We start from the raw sequence: 16,324 nt of genomic DNA, 5'->3' as shown, positions 1-16,324 counted from the left end.
AACCGGAAAGCAGCTGGAAGCGAGCAGGATCGCTTCCAGCTGCTTTCCAGACCAGGGACGTACGCCACACGTCCTCGGTCATTAACTGTATTTTTTTTGAGGATGTGTGGCATACGTCCTTGGTCAGTAAGGGGTTAAAAAAAAATATTGGAGAAATGTTTTTTTCATGTTTTCATCTACCTAACTGCAAAGGGCTCCAATGCACGCAAATACGCACACACATATATAATTTTTAATTTATATGTCCGTGTCTATATAAATAAATGTGTTTACGTGTGTGTATATGTCTGTAAATACATATGTACACACACATACTAATATATATATGATAAACCGGTATCATTTTTTTCAGGACCGATAACGATTATTGACCACCTTTCAGGCCGATATTCTGTACATTTAAAGTTTTGAAAAATCCACACAATTTCTACACAAATCTGGTATAAGCTGAACATGCTTATTCAAATTTTAAACATTAAAAGTAAACAACTGGGAAAAATGAAGTGCTTGAAAATGAACTTATTAAATGGCTTCAAAAAACATAGAAAAATTGCATAAATCCCTTTTAAACTGCACACTGATATAACATTAAATTTAAGTCACTACTGCAAAGCTCTTTATGTATCGCTGACCACTATGAGCAAATGAAAAGTAATTTAGCTTGGTTTACTATGTAGCTTTAAGTGCCACCTAAAGATCATATTTCTCCAACATTGGTGTGTCCGGTCCACGGCGTCATCCTTACTTGTGGGATATTCTCTTCCCCAACAGGAAATGGCAAAGAGTCCCAGCAAAGCTGGTCACATGATCCCTCCTAGGCTCCGCCCACCCCAGTCATTCTCTTTGCCGTTGCACAGGCAACATCTCCACGGAGATGGTTAAGAGTTTTTTGGTGTTTAAATGTAGTTTTATTCTTCTATCAAGTGTTTGTTATTTTAAAATAGTGCTGGTATGTACTATTTACTCTGAAACAGAAAAGGATGAAGATTTCTGTTTGTAAGAGGAAGATGATTTTAGCAGACAGTAACTAAAATCGATTGCTGTTTCCACACAGGACTGTTGAGATGAAGTAACTTCAGTTGGGGGAAACAGTTAGCAGACTTTTCTGCTTAAGGTATGACTAGCCATATTTCTAACAAGACCATGTAATGCTGGAAGGCTGTCATTTCCCCTCATGGGGACCGGTAAGCCATTTTCTTAGTTAAACATAGAAGAATAAAGGGCTTCAAAAAGGGCTTAAAAACTGGTAGACATTTTTCTGGGCTAAAACGATTGCTTTACTAGGCATATTATTCAGATTCTAACTAATAATTGGTATTATAATCTTGGGGAACGTTTAGAAAAACGGCAGGCACTGTGTTGGACACCTTTTTCAGATGGGGGCCTTTCTAGTTATAGACAGAGCCTCATTTTCGCGCCATTAATGCACAGTTGTTTTTTGGAGAGCAAGGCATGCAGATGCATGTGTCAGGAGCTAAGAATCACTGAAAAAGCTTATAGAAGGCGTCATTTGGTATCGTATTCCCCTCTGGGCTTGGTTGGGTCTCAGCAAAGCATATAGCTGGGACTGTATAGGGGTTAAATGTAAAAACGGCTCTGGTTCCGTTAATTTAAGGGTTAAAGCTCTGAAATTTGGTGTGCAATACTTTTAATGCTTTAAGACACTGTGGTGAAATTTTGGTGAATTTTGAACAATTCCTTCATACTTTTTCACATATTCAGTAATAAAGTGTTTTCAGTTTGAAATTTAAAGTGACAGTAACGGTTTTATTTTAAAACGTTTTTTGTGCTTTGTTGACAAGTTTAAGCCTGTTTAACATGTCTGTACCATCAGATAAGCTATGTTCTATATGTATGAAAGCCAATGTGTCTCCCCATTTAAATTTATGTGATAATTGTGCCATAGTGTCCAAACAAAGTAAGGACAGTAATGCCACAGATAATGATATTGCCCAAGATGATTCCTCAAATGAGGGGAGTAAACATGATACTACATCATCCCCTACTGTGTCTACACCAGTTATGCCCACACAGGAGGCCCCTAGTACATCTAGTGCGCCAATACTTATTACCATGCAACAATTAACGGCTGTAATGGATAACTCCATAGCAAATCTTTTATCCAAAATGCCTACTTATCAGAGAAAGCGCGATTGCTCTGTTTTAAACACTGAAGAGCAAGAGGACGCTGATGATAACTGTTCTGACATACCCTCACACCAATCTCAAGGGGCCATGAGGGAGGTTTTGTCTGATGGAGACATTTCAGATTCAGGAAAAATTTCTCATCAAGCTGAACCTGATGTTGTGACATTTAAATTTAAATTAGAACATCTCCGCGCACTGCTTAAGGAGGTGTTATCTACTCTGGATGATTGTGACAATTTGGTCATTCCAGAGAAATTATGTAAGATGGACAAGTTCCTAGAGGTTCCGGTGCCCCCCGACGCTTTTCCTATACCCAAGCGGGTGGCGGACATAGTAAATAAAGAGTGGGAAAGGCCCGGCATACCTTTTGTTCCCCCCCCTATATTTAAGAAATTATTTCCTATAGTCGACCCCAGAAAGGACTTATGGCAGACAGTCCCCAAGGTCGAGGGGGCGGTTTCTACTCTAAACAAACGCACTACTATTCCTATCGAAGATAGTTGTGCTTTCAAAGATCCTATGGATAAGAAATTAGAGGGTTTGCTTAAAAAGATTTTTGTACAGCAAGGTTACCTTCTACAACCAATTTCATGCATTGTTCCTGTCACGACGGCAGCGTGTTTCTGGTTCGAGGAACTAGAAAAATCGCTCAGTAAAGAATCTTCGTATGAGGAGGTTATGGACAGAGTTCAAGCGCTTAAATTGGCTAACTCTTTTGTTTTAGATGCCGCTTTGCAATTAGCTAGATTAGCGGCGAAAAATTCAGGGTTTGCTATCGTGGCGCGCAGAGCGCTTTGGCTAAAGTCTTGGTCAGCGGATGTGTCTTCCAAGACAAAATTGCTTAACATTCCTTTCAAAGGTAAAACATTATTTGGACCTGATTTGAAAGAGATTATTTCAGACATCACTGGGGGAAAGGGCCACGCCCTCCCACAGGATAGGTCTTTTAAGGCTAAAAATAAGCCTAATTTTCGTCCCTTTCGCAGAAACGGACCAGTCTCTAATTCTGTATCCTCTAAGCAAGAGGGTAATACTTCACAACCCAAACCAGCCTGGAAACCAATGCAAGGCTGGAACAAGGGTAAGCAGGCCAAGAAGCCTACCACTGCTACCAAAACAGCATGAAGGGATAGCCCCCGATCCGGGACCGGATCTAGTGGGGGGCAGACTTTCTCTCTTTGCTCAGGCTTGGGCAAGAGATGTTCAGGATCCTTGGGCGCTAGAAATAGTTTCTCAAGGTTATCTCCTGGAATTCAAGGAACTACCCCCAAGGGGAAGGTTCCACAGGTCTCAATTATCTTCAAACCAAGTAAAGAGACAGGCATTCTTACATTGTGTAGAAGACCTGTTAAAGATGGGAGTGATACATCCAGTTCCAATATGAGAACAAGGAATGGGATTTTATTCCTATCTGTTCATAGTTCCCAAAAAAGAGGGAACATTCAGACCAATTTTGGATCTAAAGATCCTAAACAAATTTCTCAGGGTACCATCGTTCAAAATGGAAACTATTCGAACGATCCTACCTACTATCCAGGAAAATCAATTTATGACTACCGTGGATTTAAAGGATGCGTACCGACATATTCCTATCCACAAGGAACATCATCAGTTCCTAAGGTTCGCTTTTCTGGACAAGCATTACCAGTTTGTGGCACTTCCATTCGGATTAGCCACTGCTCCAAGGATTTTCACAAAGGTACTAGGGTCCCTTCTAGCGGTTCTAAGACCAAGGGGCATTGCAGTAGTACCTTACTTGGACGACATCCTGATTCAAGCGTCGTCCATGTCAAAAGCAAAGGCTCATACGGACATCGTCCTAGCCTTTCTCAGATCTCACGGATGGAAGGTGAACAAAGAAAAAAGTTCTCTGTTCCCGTCAACAAGAGTTCCCTTCTTGGGAACAATAATAGATTCCTTAGAAATGAGGATTTTTCTGACAGAGGTCAGAAAATCAAAACTTCTAAGCTCTTGTCAAGTACTTCATTCTGTTCCTCGTCCTTCCATAGCGCAGTGCATGGAAGTAATAGGATTGATGGTTGCAACAATGGACATAGTTCCTTTTGCACAAATTCATCTAAGACCATTACAACTGTGCATGCTCAGACAGTGGAATGGGGATTATACAGACTTGTCTCCGACGATTCAAGTAGATCAAAAGACCAGAGATTCACTCCGTTGGTGGCTGACCCTGGACAATCTGTCACAGGGAATGAGCTTCCGCAGACCAGAGTGGGTCATTGTCACGACCGACGCCAGCCTAGTGGGCTGGGGCACGGTCTGGGAATCCCTGAAAGCTCAGGGTCTATGGTCTCGGGAAGAGTCTCTTCTCCCGATAAACATTCTGGAACTGAGAGCGATATTCAATGCTCTCAGAGCTTGGCCTCAACTAGCAAAGGCCAAATTCATAAGGTTTCAGTCAGACAACATGACGACCGTTGCATATATCAATCATCAGGGGGGAACAAGGAGTTCCCTGGCGATGAAAGAAGTGACCAAGATAATTCAATGGGCGGAGGATCACTCCTGCCACTTGTCTGCGATCCACATCCCAGGAGTGGAAAATTGGGAAGCGGATTTTCTGAGTCGTCAGACATTCCATCCGGGGGAGTGGGAACTCCATCCGGAAATCTTTGCCCAAATAACTCAATTATGGGGCATTCCAGACATGGATCTGATGGCGTCTCGTCAGAACTTCAAGGTTCCTTGCTACGGGTCCAGATCCAGGGATCCCAAGGCGACTCTAGTAGATGCACTAGTAGCACCTTGGACCTTCAACCTAGCTTATGTATTCCCACCGTTTCCTCTCATCCCCAGGCTGGTAGCCAGGATCAATCAGGAGAGGGCGTCGGTGATCTTGATAGCTCCTGCGTGGCCACGCAGGACTTGGTATGCAGACCTGGTGAATATGTCATCGGCTCCACCATGGAAGCTACCTTTGAGACAGGACCTTCTTGTTCAGGGTCCATTCGAACATCCGAATCTGGTTTCCCTCCAACTGACGGCTTGGAGATTGAACGCTTGATTTTATCAAAGCGTGGGTTTTCAGATTCTGTAATAGATACTCTGATTCAGGCTAGAAAGCCTGTAACTAGAAAAATTTACCATAAAATATGGAAAAAATATATCTGTTGGTGTGAATCTAAAGGATTCCCATGGAACAAGATAAAAATTCCTAAGATACTATCCTTTCTACAAGAAGGTTTGGAGAAAGGATTATCTGCAAGTTCTCTGAAGGGACAGATCTCTGCTTTATCTGTTTTACTTCACAAAAGACTGGCAGCTGTGCCAGATGTTCAAGCATTTGTTCAGGCTCTGGTTAGGATCAAGCCTGTTTACAGACCTTTGACTCCTCCCTGGAGTCTAAATCTAGTTCTTTCAGTTCTTCAAGGGGTTCCGTTTGAACCCTTACATTCCGTAGATATTAAGTTATTATCTTGGAAAGTTTTGTTTTTGGTTGCAATTTCTTCTGCTAGAAGAGTTTCAGAGTTATCTGCTCTGCAGTGTTCTCCGCCCTATCTGGTGTTCCATGCAGATAAGGTGGTTTTGCGTACTAAGCCTGGTTTTCTTCCGAAAGTTGTTTCCAACAAAAATATTAACCAGGAGATAGTTGTACCTTCTTTGTGTCCGAATCCAGTTTCAAAGAAGGAACGTTTGTTACACAATTTGGACGTAGTCCGTGCTCTAAAATTCTATTTAGAGGCTACTAAAGATTTCAGACAAACATTTTCCTTGTTTGTTGTTTATTCTGGTAAAAGGAGAGGTCAAAAAGCGACTTCTACCTCTCTTTCCTTTTGGCTTAAAAGCATTATCCGATTGGCTTATGAGACTGCCGGACGGCAGCCTCCTGAAAGAATCACAGCTCACTCCACTAGGGCTGTGGCTTCCACATGGGCCTTCAAGAACGAGGCTTCTGTTGACCAGATATGTAAGGCAGCGACTTGGTCTTCACTGCACACTTTTGCCAAATTTTACAAATTTGATACTTTTGCTTCTTCGGAGGCTATTTTTGGGAGAAAGGTTTTGCAAGTCGTGGTGCCTTCCATTTAGGTGACCTGATTTGCTCCCTCCCTTCATCCGTGTCCTAAAGCTTTGGTATTGGTTCCCACAAGTAAGGATGACGCCGTGGACCGGACACACCAATGTTGGAGAAAACAGAATTTATGCTTACCTGATAAATTACTTTCTCCAACGGTGTGTCCGGTCCACGGCCCGCCCTGGTTTTTTTAATCAGGTCTGATGAATTATTTTCTCTAACTACAGTCACCACGGTATCATATGGTTTCTCTTCTATATATTTCCTCCTGTCCGTCGGTCGAATGACTGGGGTGGGCGGAGCCTAGGAGGGATCATGTGACCAGCTTTGCTGGGACTCTTTGCCATTTCCTGTTGGGGAAGAGAATATCCCACAAGTAAGGATGACGCCGTGGACCGGACACACCGTTGGAGAAAGTAATTTATCAGGTAAGCATAAATTCTGTTTTTCCATTTTACAAATCATATATGTTTGTTTATGCAAGTCCATCTACAGGCTGCCATTGGTGGTATGGTAGTTGGTAACTGAGCTCCCAGGAACACCTGGGCTTGGACTCTTTTATCAGTGCTATTTATTATTAGACTAGTCCTAAAGCCCGTTCACACAGGCCTTTTTTTGCAGTACAACGGTCCCACCCCTTGCTCTCTCTCTCCCCCCTCTTTTGCTCTCTCTCTCTCCCCCCCTCTTTTGCTCTCTCTCTCTCTCTCTCCCCCTCTCTATTGCTCTCTCTCCCCCTCTCTATTGCTCTCTCTCCCCATCTCTATTGCTCTCTTTCTCCCCCTCTCTATTGCTCTCTCTCCCCCTCTCTATTGCTCTCTCTCCCCCTCTCTATTGCTCTCTCTCCCCCTCTCTATTGCTCTCTCCCCCCTCTCTATTGCTCTCTCCCCCCTCTCTTTTGCTTTCTCTCCCCCCTCTCTTTTGCTCTCCTCCTCTCTTTTGCTCTCCTCCTCTCTTTTGCTCTCCTCCTCTCTTTTGCTCTCTCTCCCCCTCTCTTTTGCTCTCTCTCCCCCTCTCTTACTCTCCCCCTCTCTTTTGCTCTCTCTCCCCCTCTCTTTTGCTCTCTCTCCCCCTCTCTTTTGCTCTCTCTCCCTCCTTTCTTTTGCTCTCTCTCCCCCTCTCTTTTACTCTCTCTCCCCCTCTCTTTTACTCTCTCTCCCCCTCTCTTTTACTCTCTCTTTCCCCCTCTCTTTTACTCTCTCTTTCCCCCTCTCTTTTACTCTCTCTCTCCCCCTCTCTTTTACTCTCTCTCTCCCCCCCTCTCTTTTATTCTCTCTCTCCCCCTTTCTTTCGCTCACTCTCCCCCCCTCTTTCGCTCACTCTCCCCCTCTCTTTTGCTCTCTCTCCCCCTCTCTTTTGCTCTCTCTCCCCCATCTCTTTTGCTATATCTTCCCCTCTCTTTGGCTCTCTTTCTTTCCCCCTCTTTTTCCCCTCTCTTTTTCTCTTTCCCCTCTCCTTTTCTCTCTTTCCCCTCTCCTTTTCTCTCTTCCCCCTCTCCTTTTCTCTCTTCCCCCTCTCCTTTTCTCTCTTTCCCCTCTCCTTTTCTCTCTTTCCCCTCTCCTTGTCTCTCTTTCCCCTCTCCTTGTCTCTCTTTCCCCTCTCCTTGTCTCTCTTTCCCCTCTCCTTGTCTCTCTTTCCCCTCTCCTTTTCTCTCTTTCCCCTCTCCTTTTCTCTCTTTCCCCTCTCCTTTTCTCTCTTTCCCCTCTCCTTTTCTCTCTTTCCCCTCTCCTTTTCTCTCTTTCCCCTCTCCTTTTCTCTCTTTCCTCTCTTTTGCTCTCTTTCCCCTCTTTTTCGCTCTTGCCCCTCTTTTTCGCTCTTGCCCCTCTTTTTCGCTCTTGCCCCTCTCTTTTGCTCTTGCCCCTCTCTTTTGCTCTTGCCCCTCTCTTTTGCTCTTGCCCCTCTCTTTTGCTCTTGCCCCTCTCTTTTGCTCTTGCCCCTCTCTTTTGCTCTTGCCCCTCTCTTTTGCTCTTGCCCCTCTCTTTTGCTCTTGCCCCTCTCTTTTGCTCTTGCCCCTCTCTTTTGCTCTTGCCCCTCTCTTTTGCTCTTGCCCCTCTCTTTTGCTCTTGCCCCTCTCTTTTGCTCTTGCCCCTCTCTTTTGCTCTTGCCCCTCTCTATTGCTCTCTCTCCCCCCTCTCTATTGCTCTCTCTCCCCCCTCTCTATTGCTCTCTCTCCCTCTCTCCCCCCTTCTTTTGCTCTCTTCCCCCTCTTATTTTCTCTCGCCCCCTCTCTTTTGCTCTCTCCCCCTCTTTCTATTTCTCTCCCCTCTCTGTCTCGCCAACCGTGCCCGACCATGCCCCCAAACATACCTGGTCACGCCCAAGCCCCTGCCCGGCCACGCCCAGTTTCGCCCTACCGCCACAAACAGCATGTCAGGTAAGGCCAGGTGGGTTTGTCCTCCTGCTGTCTCTACTGCGCATGACAGCTTCGGACAAACACACTTGGCCTTTTATATTACATGGTGTTACGTCCTGCTTATATGTGTTACAGATGATTTGTGTGACGATTTGTGTCTTGCACTCCACTCGTAATCTTGCCCAATATAGGAGCAGGATTTGCAAAAATGTTGTACATATAGAGCCAAATGCACGTGCACAGATCTGAACCTAAGTATGCTGTCATGGAGAGGAACTAGGAGTTAGACAGGAACAACAGAGATAAAGAATTCAATTTGCTAATAGAAGCAAATTGGATTTTCTATTTTTATTTGTAAGCACTGCAGATCTAAACATAGCGCGTCTCTCAAGATTTAAAATATCGGCATAACTGGTGACCAATGTATTATTGCCAGGGAGGGGGGTATTTATATCCATATATGCTGTAAACTTGCTGTGAAACCTGCACGCATTACATTTATGTTTTATTTATAAAAGTTTTATCTATTCAAAGATTTGCAAAGTGCTTTTTTCTGTATCTGACAAATTGGATTGATTTGTATGCGAACTTATGGCAACTTGCTGTAATGACAGCCCCAAACTAGACGGGAGTAATTCTTCTTGAAACCCTATTCAAAATGTTTAAACTATAGCTAATGTGTTTCTTGCTGAGCCTGAGTACGATCTATTATCCCCTAATGTACTTCTGACAAGAATCCGATAACTGTTCCCAGCACTAGAAAATATGTAACTGATTATTGCTGTAGATTTATAGCTCCTTTACAATCCCATTCAGAGAAACTTCACATTCTTCTAGAAGACATTTGAGTGTCTTAAAGGAACATAAAACCCAAATTCTTTCTTTCATGATTGAGATAGAACATACAATTTGAAACAACTTTTTTATTGTCAAATGTTATTTTTTCTTATCATTTGTTGAAAAGCAGGAAGGCAAGTTCAATAGTGTGCACGTGCCTGCAGCACTATATGGCAGCAGTTTTGCAACCATGTTATATATTAACAAGAGCACTAGATGGCAGCACTATTTCCTGTCATGTAGTGCACCAGACATGTGCACGCTACCTATCTAGATATCTCTTCAACAAAGAATTACAAGAGAACAAAGCAAATTTGATGATAGAAGTAAATTAGAAACATTTTTTAAAAATTGTATTCTCTATTTAAATCATGAAAGAAAGACATTGGGGTTCACGTCTCTTTAAACAATCAGAAATATGAGATGTAAATTTCAGAAATATTGCTTTTATGATTTGTGCAGGCAAAAGATCATCACTTTCATATAATTGTTTCATTTTGTCCAGGCAATAAGGCATCAGAACAGCTGTATGTTGTAAAATTGTGTAGAGCTGCCAAATCCCCATGATAAGACTAATGAAGAATGGATCATTGTTTCTGTTGCACGCTAACCGGGGACACTGTAAGGGGGCAATCGCTTCTATGTGAGAAACAAATAAGGTTAATTCCTTATGTTAATAACAGAAATCTTAGTTTAACATTTTAAACTTGTTGGTTTCAAGTAGCAAGCACATTATCATTCTCATTGTCACCTTGTGTGTCACCATTATACCCCCCCAACATACACAATGCTGTCATAACAAATGATTGGGTTCAGCTCTTTTATTAAAATTAAGTGTCTCCCAAATGTTTTCCAGGTTTGAACAGAACCATGCCTGCCCAGGACCTTTACCGTTACCATAACTAAATGAAGCCACCAGTGGCAACCAGCCCAACAATTCCATTTTGCCAATAATGACTTTAACAAAGTACAGGGAGGGTGGGTGCTGCTTCCTGCACACTGCTCCATGATGACACATTTCCTTCTGCCACAAAAATCACCCACTTAACAACCAGCTATACCGCTCCCCTTTTAAATCAATGGGAATGTGATCTAAAACTCTATTCACCTTCAGGATTCTTCTAGTTCAATTGTTAAAAAATGTTGGTCCAAATTAGAGTCAAACACAAGCAGAGAGGTGCTTTACTTGGAGGAAACATAGCTCAATAGCTTGTCCTAAGGGATGTGCCATCCAGATTGTAATTAATCACTCCAATGACTAAATACCAAATATACAGTATCTCCATTAGAAACCGTTTATAAGGAGACAAGTCCCAAATATAAAACTGGAAAAGTGAGTCTTCTCCACAACAAAGGTAGCACTCCTTAAAGGGACACAAAACACCTTTCATGCACGTCCGTCTAATTATGGGTGCTGCCATTATGGAACTTAGGTTACACTGCAGGTATCTGAAGTAGAGCTAGTGCACATTTTTAAACACGTCAACAGTGGAATGTAGTGAAAGATAGATTTCAACATGGTGGCACCCATGAGTAGAGTGAGGTGGGAAATAACCACAATACTATGCTTATAAAATGTATTAAGTGTTTAATATCACATGGCCCTTGTACGGTAAGGTTCCTATGTGTGAAGTGCTACGTCAGGTGATGTGGGTATTCACAAGCTGCACACAACTTTCTCCCAGCAGATCTTCTAAAGAAGAGTGTATACCAACCAATGAGGTCATGGGGAAAGTCATTTTATTGTTTCAAAAAATATACTGCAGCAGATGATATGCTTTTAAGTTTTGTTGAGTGGTGCCTTGTACATTATATACATGAAAGGCCTTTAATGGGACATACTGTAAGAAAATGTACTATTCTGGCAACAAACAAGGTGACTAGTACTTGACACTATCTGGAAAGCTTCTCCTTTTTTTATGGTATCTTTTTTTTTTATACTTTTGGTCTATACCAAACCTTCAGCAAGATGAAAAACCCACAAAACATTTCCTTACCACTATTCATAACAATTCCGTGTAACTGGAAGACCATAAGCACGGTTTTTATGACCAAAGACTAAAATGTTCATTTTTTTTGTAATAATTCTCATTTGATTCAAGGATATACAGGATGTAGAAAAGAGAATCTGGTAATGGGGACTGTATGGTGTTCTGTGCTACTGAATACAGAGGGAATGTTTTGAATTTAATCAATATAGGGCTAGATTACAAGTGAGGCGCAAACGTTTTTCAGCAAGCAATATTGTGTTTTCACGATCTGTTTCAAATCCCCTTTTATTACAAGTTGAGTGAAATTGCGATTGCGCTACAATTCTTACTGCATTTCCAGAGCTGTGGTTAACTGTTTTCCAAAACTAAAACGTTGCACAAAACATTTTAAAAAAATTATTTTACATTGCAGAGTACACTTATTATTCCCAAAAAATATTGCACAAAAAAGTTAAGGGCCCAAAAATATGAGATCTCGGGTGTTAGAAGAAAAAAAAAAAATGCAAGTACTTTAACATAGAGATACATACAGATACATGGCTAAAGATGTATTTGAGTGTGTGTGTGTGTATACTGTGTGTGTGTGTATGTATGTATGTATGTGTATATATATATATATATATATATATATATATATATATATATATATATATATATAGTGTGTATATAGTGTGTATATACTCTTAGCCCTCTATATACATTATTGCAGTGAATAACATATGCTAACCATAGCAGCTTTAGTCAACACTATCTATATTCAACCAAAATCAGATCTAAATCTTTGTCTAAGTGTTCCTATGATATTGTGATACAACAGTTGGCAACATAAACATATTGTATGCTACAAAATATTTTATTACTTCTTACCTCATAATAAGGTGTTGAATAAATAACTTTATGATACTTAGCATTTGATACTCTGTAAATGCTCCAACTTTTGACACCTTCTATTTATATTCATGTGAATAACATTCATTTGGGTTCTATAGTTCATACTGTTTACATCATCCGTGCAACAAGTGATGTAGTGGTTTTATATTCTTGTAGGGCAGGATTCTTTTAGCTGTCTATTCTTTTTTATAAGCACAACTAATCAGTTATATTTTATTTATTCACATATACCGTTTGCTTGAACTTTGTCACATTTGTGCCAAAAGACATTTCTTTTTACCCATTCTTATGGGTTGTTGTGTTAAACTCCATTATATGATGTGTGAGGTGTCTTTCAATTTTTTCACCAACTTTGTTAGCCCCTCTGATTAGCCCCCTACATATTAAGTTCTAGAGCTGCAATTGCCTCCCCTCAAGAAGTATAGCTGTTCTCTGCTGGAAGGAATTAGTAGGAACCCTATATCTTTTAACAATTATATTAATATTATTATTATTATTATTATTATTTTCATAGACTTGCTCTTTTCTTTATTGTAGCACTTTTAATTTTCTGTATATGCATTGGATATTTATTTTTTAATATACTGAATTAGATGCAATCATGTATGGTCCACTACATTTCTCTATTGGTTGCATATTTAAAGGGATAGGAAGGTGACCATTGAAATGTGCATGGGCACATTTCAGTGTGGAATAGAAGCAGTTTTGAAATATACTTCCTTTAGCAAAAAATGCTTCTATGTAAAGTTACTACTGTATTTCTGCTGCATACGCACATATCCTGCGAGGGCCCTTACACCAGTATTCAAACACCAGACCTTCTCAGAGAGTCAGTGGGAGCTTGTATGACATAAGTTACATCTTCACAGAAGCAATACAGAACACCACCAGCTATCTGGGCTTGAATACTGGTGCCCTCACTGCACTTGTCCATATGCTGCAGAAAAATGTTATTAAAGGGACATTAAACACTAAATAAATGCTAGATAGAATGATACATTCAAAGAAAAGATTAGTCTCAGAATAACACGTAGATCTATTTTTTTTTTTAAAGTTTCATTAGTTGTTTAAATAGTGACAAAATAAGTGTAACGTTTTTGTGTGTTTAAAATAATGGGAGCTGCCATGTTGTAACTTAGGTTACCTTTTATATTGTAGCCAATAGGAGAGAGTTATAAATAGGTCACTAGAATGTGCAGCCAATGGCTGTGTGGAATACAACAGTGTTCGGCACTTCCATTTATAACAGGAACTGAAAGCTCACAATTGCAGACTGGAATTACAGGAATATTTATATATATATATATATATATATATATATATATATATATATATATATATATATGGTTTATTATTTTATTTTACCATCTCAAAATGTTTAATGTCCCTTTAAGTATTTTTGATAATGGATGTATATGGCAAAAATCTGTCATTTCATTGGCATCTATGCACATTTAAGTTTTGACCTCTCTATCCCTTTAAAGATAAAGATGTAACTTTTTGTTCTGCTGGCATGAAGGTGACACCTTTCTTGGGTATGTGCTCATTATTTTATTGGCTACTAGTTTAGGTAAGCATACCCTGCAGCCTTAAACAGTTCTCACGAATCAGGGAGGGGCTGGAGTCTATCTCTTGGGTTTTGTGAAAGTGTTTTATGGATATAAATGTTCCTGAGCTTTCATGACATATTTTAGGGTGGTATTTACCTCTGTATTATTAATAGAATGACTAATTAATAAACTTTAGGCTGTTGTTGTCTGAGATGTGGTGTTTGCATTGCTAGTAGATGTTTTTCAAGGGTGCTAGTCAAATCTGAACAATTGAAGTTTCCGAAGATAATAGTGGGGCCTTTTGAGATTTGTTTTCAAAAGTAATCTTTTTTTTTTTCTTTTTTCCTCATTGCTTCTAAAAAAAATATTTGTGTATATCATGGCCCTTTATTCTATTGCAGACACATTTTGCTTTCTATAAATGTTTAAAGGGACATTCTAGTAATCTCAAAATGCACTATTTTGTTAGGCAGAATCAAGCATCTGTCTTAAATGCACATTAAACACCAAAAAGCAGAATATGTAATGTAGGTTTTTTCAAATTCTACAAATTGCCTAAACCAGCTATTAATTTGCAGCTTTTACTGGTTATAGAATTTGCTTTTTAGGGTCTCTGTCTAGGGATAGACTTGAGCAGGAGCGAGCTACATTCAGTTTAATGGCGCGATCGGGCGTGCTGTGACTAGACAGCGTGCCCGATGCGCTTAGGTAAAAAAAAACGACCCGCTCAGTAGAGCCAGGAGCGCCGTTCTGAAAAAATAGGTTTTTGTAGGTAAATATCTTTGCAATACTCTGCTTTAGAAACCTGGCGCTAGGCTAATGTGTGCAGAATTATATAACATGATTTGGTGGGGTTACTGGCAGCCCACTGAGAGTGTAATCTCTTCTGCTGGCAGTGTTTACTTAGGCTTGTCAGTAGCATATACGTTCAGTATAGGTGGCTATACCACAGGCTAAATCAAATGCTGAATTAGGAGTAAAGAAGCTACCTGTAAACAATTTAATACACTCTAGCAGGTAAAATGGATTATTGGGAATAATTTAAAGGGGAGACCTTTTTGGGGTGAACTGTCACTTAAATGTCCTATAAAGGATGGCACCTCCATTCAGTAAATTGTATAAGATAGAAATCTCTGATATATTCAGATCTTTTCTGCGTTACCAGCAGTGAGTTGTGAGGGGAATAGACCAGAGTAAAAATAATCATAGAAGAGCATAGGTGGGAGTCAAGTAGGGGTAGGAATGATGTTGATGTGTCATGGTTTTAAAGGGATATCAAACCCAATTTTTTTTCTTTCACGATTCAGAAAGAGCATGCGATTTTAAACCACTTTCTAATTTACTTCAAATATCACATTTTCTTTATTCTCTTGGTATCTTTTGTTGAAAAGCAAGGACGTATACTTAAGAGCCGGCCCATTTCTGGAGCTCTATAGGGCAGCAGTTTTCCAAGAAAATGATTTATTTGCAAGAGCACAAGATGGCAGCACTATTTCCTGCCATGTAATGCTCCAGATGCCTACCTAGGTATCTCTTCCACAAATATCATGTGAACGAAGCAAATTTGATAATAGATTTGGAAACTTTTTTAAAAATTGTATTCTCTGTCTGAATCACAAAAGAAAATGTTTGGGTTTCATATCCCTTTAATTGAAACTGCTACTTTAAATATATAAAGTAATAGAATACATAACATTTAAAGGGACACTGAACCCAATTTTTTTCTTTTGTAATTCAGAAAGAGCATGCAATTTTAAGCAACTTTCTAATTTACTCCTATTATCAATTTTTCTTCGTTCTCTTGCTATCATTATTTGAAAAAGAAGGCATCTAAGCTTTTTTTTGGTTTCAGTACTCTGGACAGCACTTTTTTTATTGGTGGATGAATTTATCCACCAATCAGCAAAGACAACCCAGGTTGTTCACCAAAAATGGGCCGGCATCTAAACTTACATTCTTGCATTTCAAATAAAGATACCAAGAGACTGAAGAAAATTTGATAATAGGAGTAAATTAGAAAGTTACTTAAAATTTCATGCGCAATCTGAATCACGAAAGAAAATTTTTGGGTACAGTGACCCTTTAATTCAAACATACATTTTTTTTATCTCTCTCGCTCCCTTCTCCTTTTACTCTCTCGCTCCTCTCGTGCGCTCTCTCTCTCTCTCTCTCTCTCTCTCTCTCTCTCTCTCTCTGTCTCTCTCTCTGTCTCTCTCTCTTAGTCTCTCTCTCTTAGTCTCTCTCAGTCTCTCTCTCTTAGTCTCTCTCCGTCTCTCTCTCTTTCTCTCCGTCTCTCTCTCTTTCTCTCCGTCTCTCTCTCTTTCTCTCCGTCTCTCTCTCTTTCTCTCCGTCTCTCTCTCTTTCTCTCTGTCTCTCTTTCTCTCCGTCTCTCTCTTTCTCTCCGTGCCTCTCTCTTTCTCTCCGTGCTTTTCTCTCTCTCTCCGTGCTTTTCTCTCTCTCTCTCTCTCTCTCTCTCTCTCTCTTTTTCTCTCTGTCTCTTTCTCTGTCTGTCTCTCTCTCT

General features: G+C 40.3%; 1 protein-coding gene across 1 annotated transcript in view; it reads left to right on the top strand.

Annotated features, from left to right (window-relative positions):
- Positions 1–16,324, top strand: part of RGS12 (regulator of G protein signaling 12) — a 447,605-nt gene that overhangs the window by 287,505 nt on the left and 143,776 nt on the right. The gene's annotated exons all lie outside the window — the stretch shown is intronic.

Source organism: Bombina bombina, chromosome 2, assembly GCF_027579735.1.
Source record: "Bombina bombina isolate aBomBom1 chromosome 2, aBomBom1.pri, whole genome shotgun sequence".
Taxonomy (NCBI): Eukaryota; Metazoa; Chordata; class Amphibia; order Anura; family Bombinatoridae; genus Bombina; species Bombina bombina.
The sequence above is the reverse complement of the archived record's forward strand: the minus strand, read 5'-3'. Positions and strand labels throughout refer to the sequence as shown.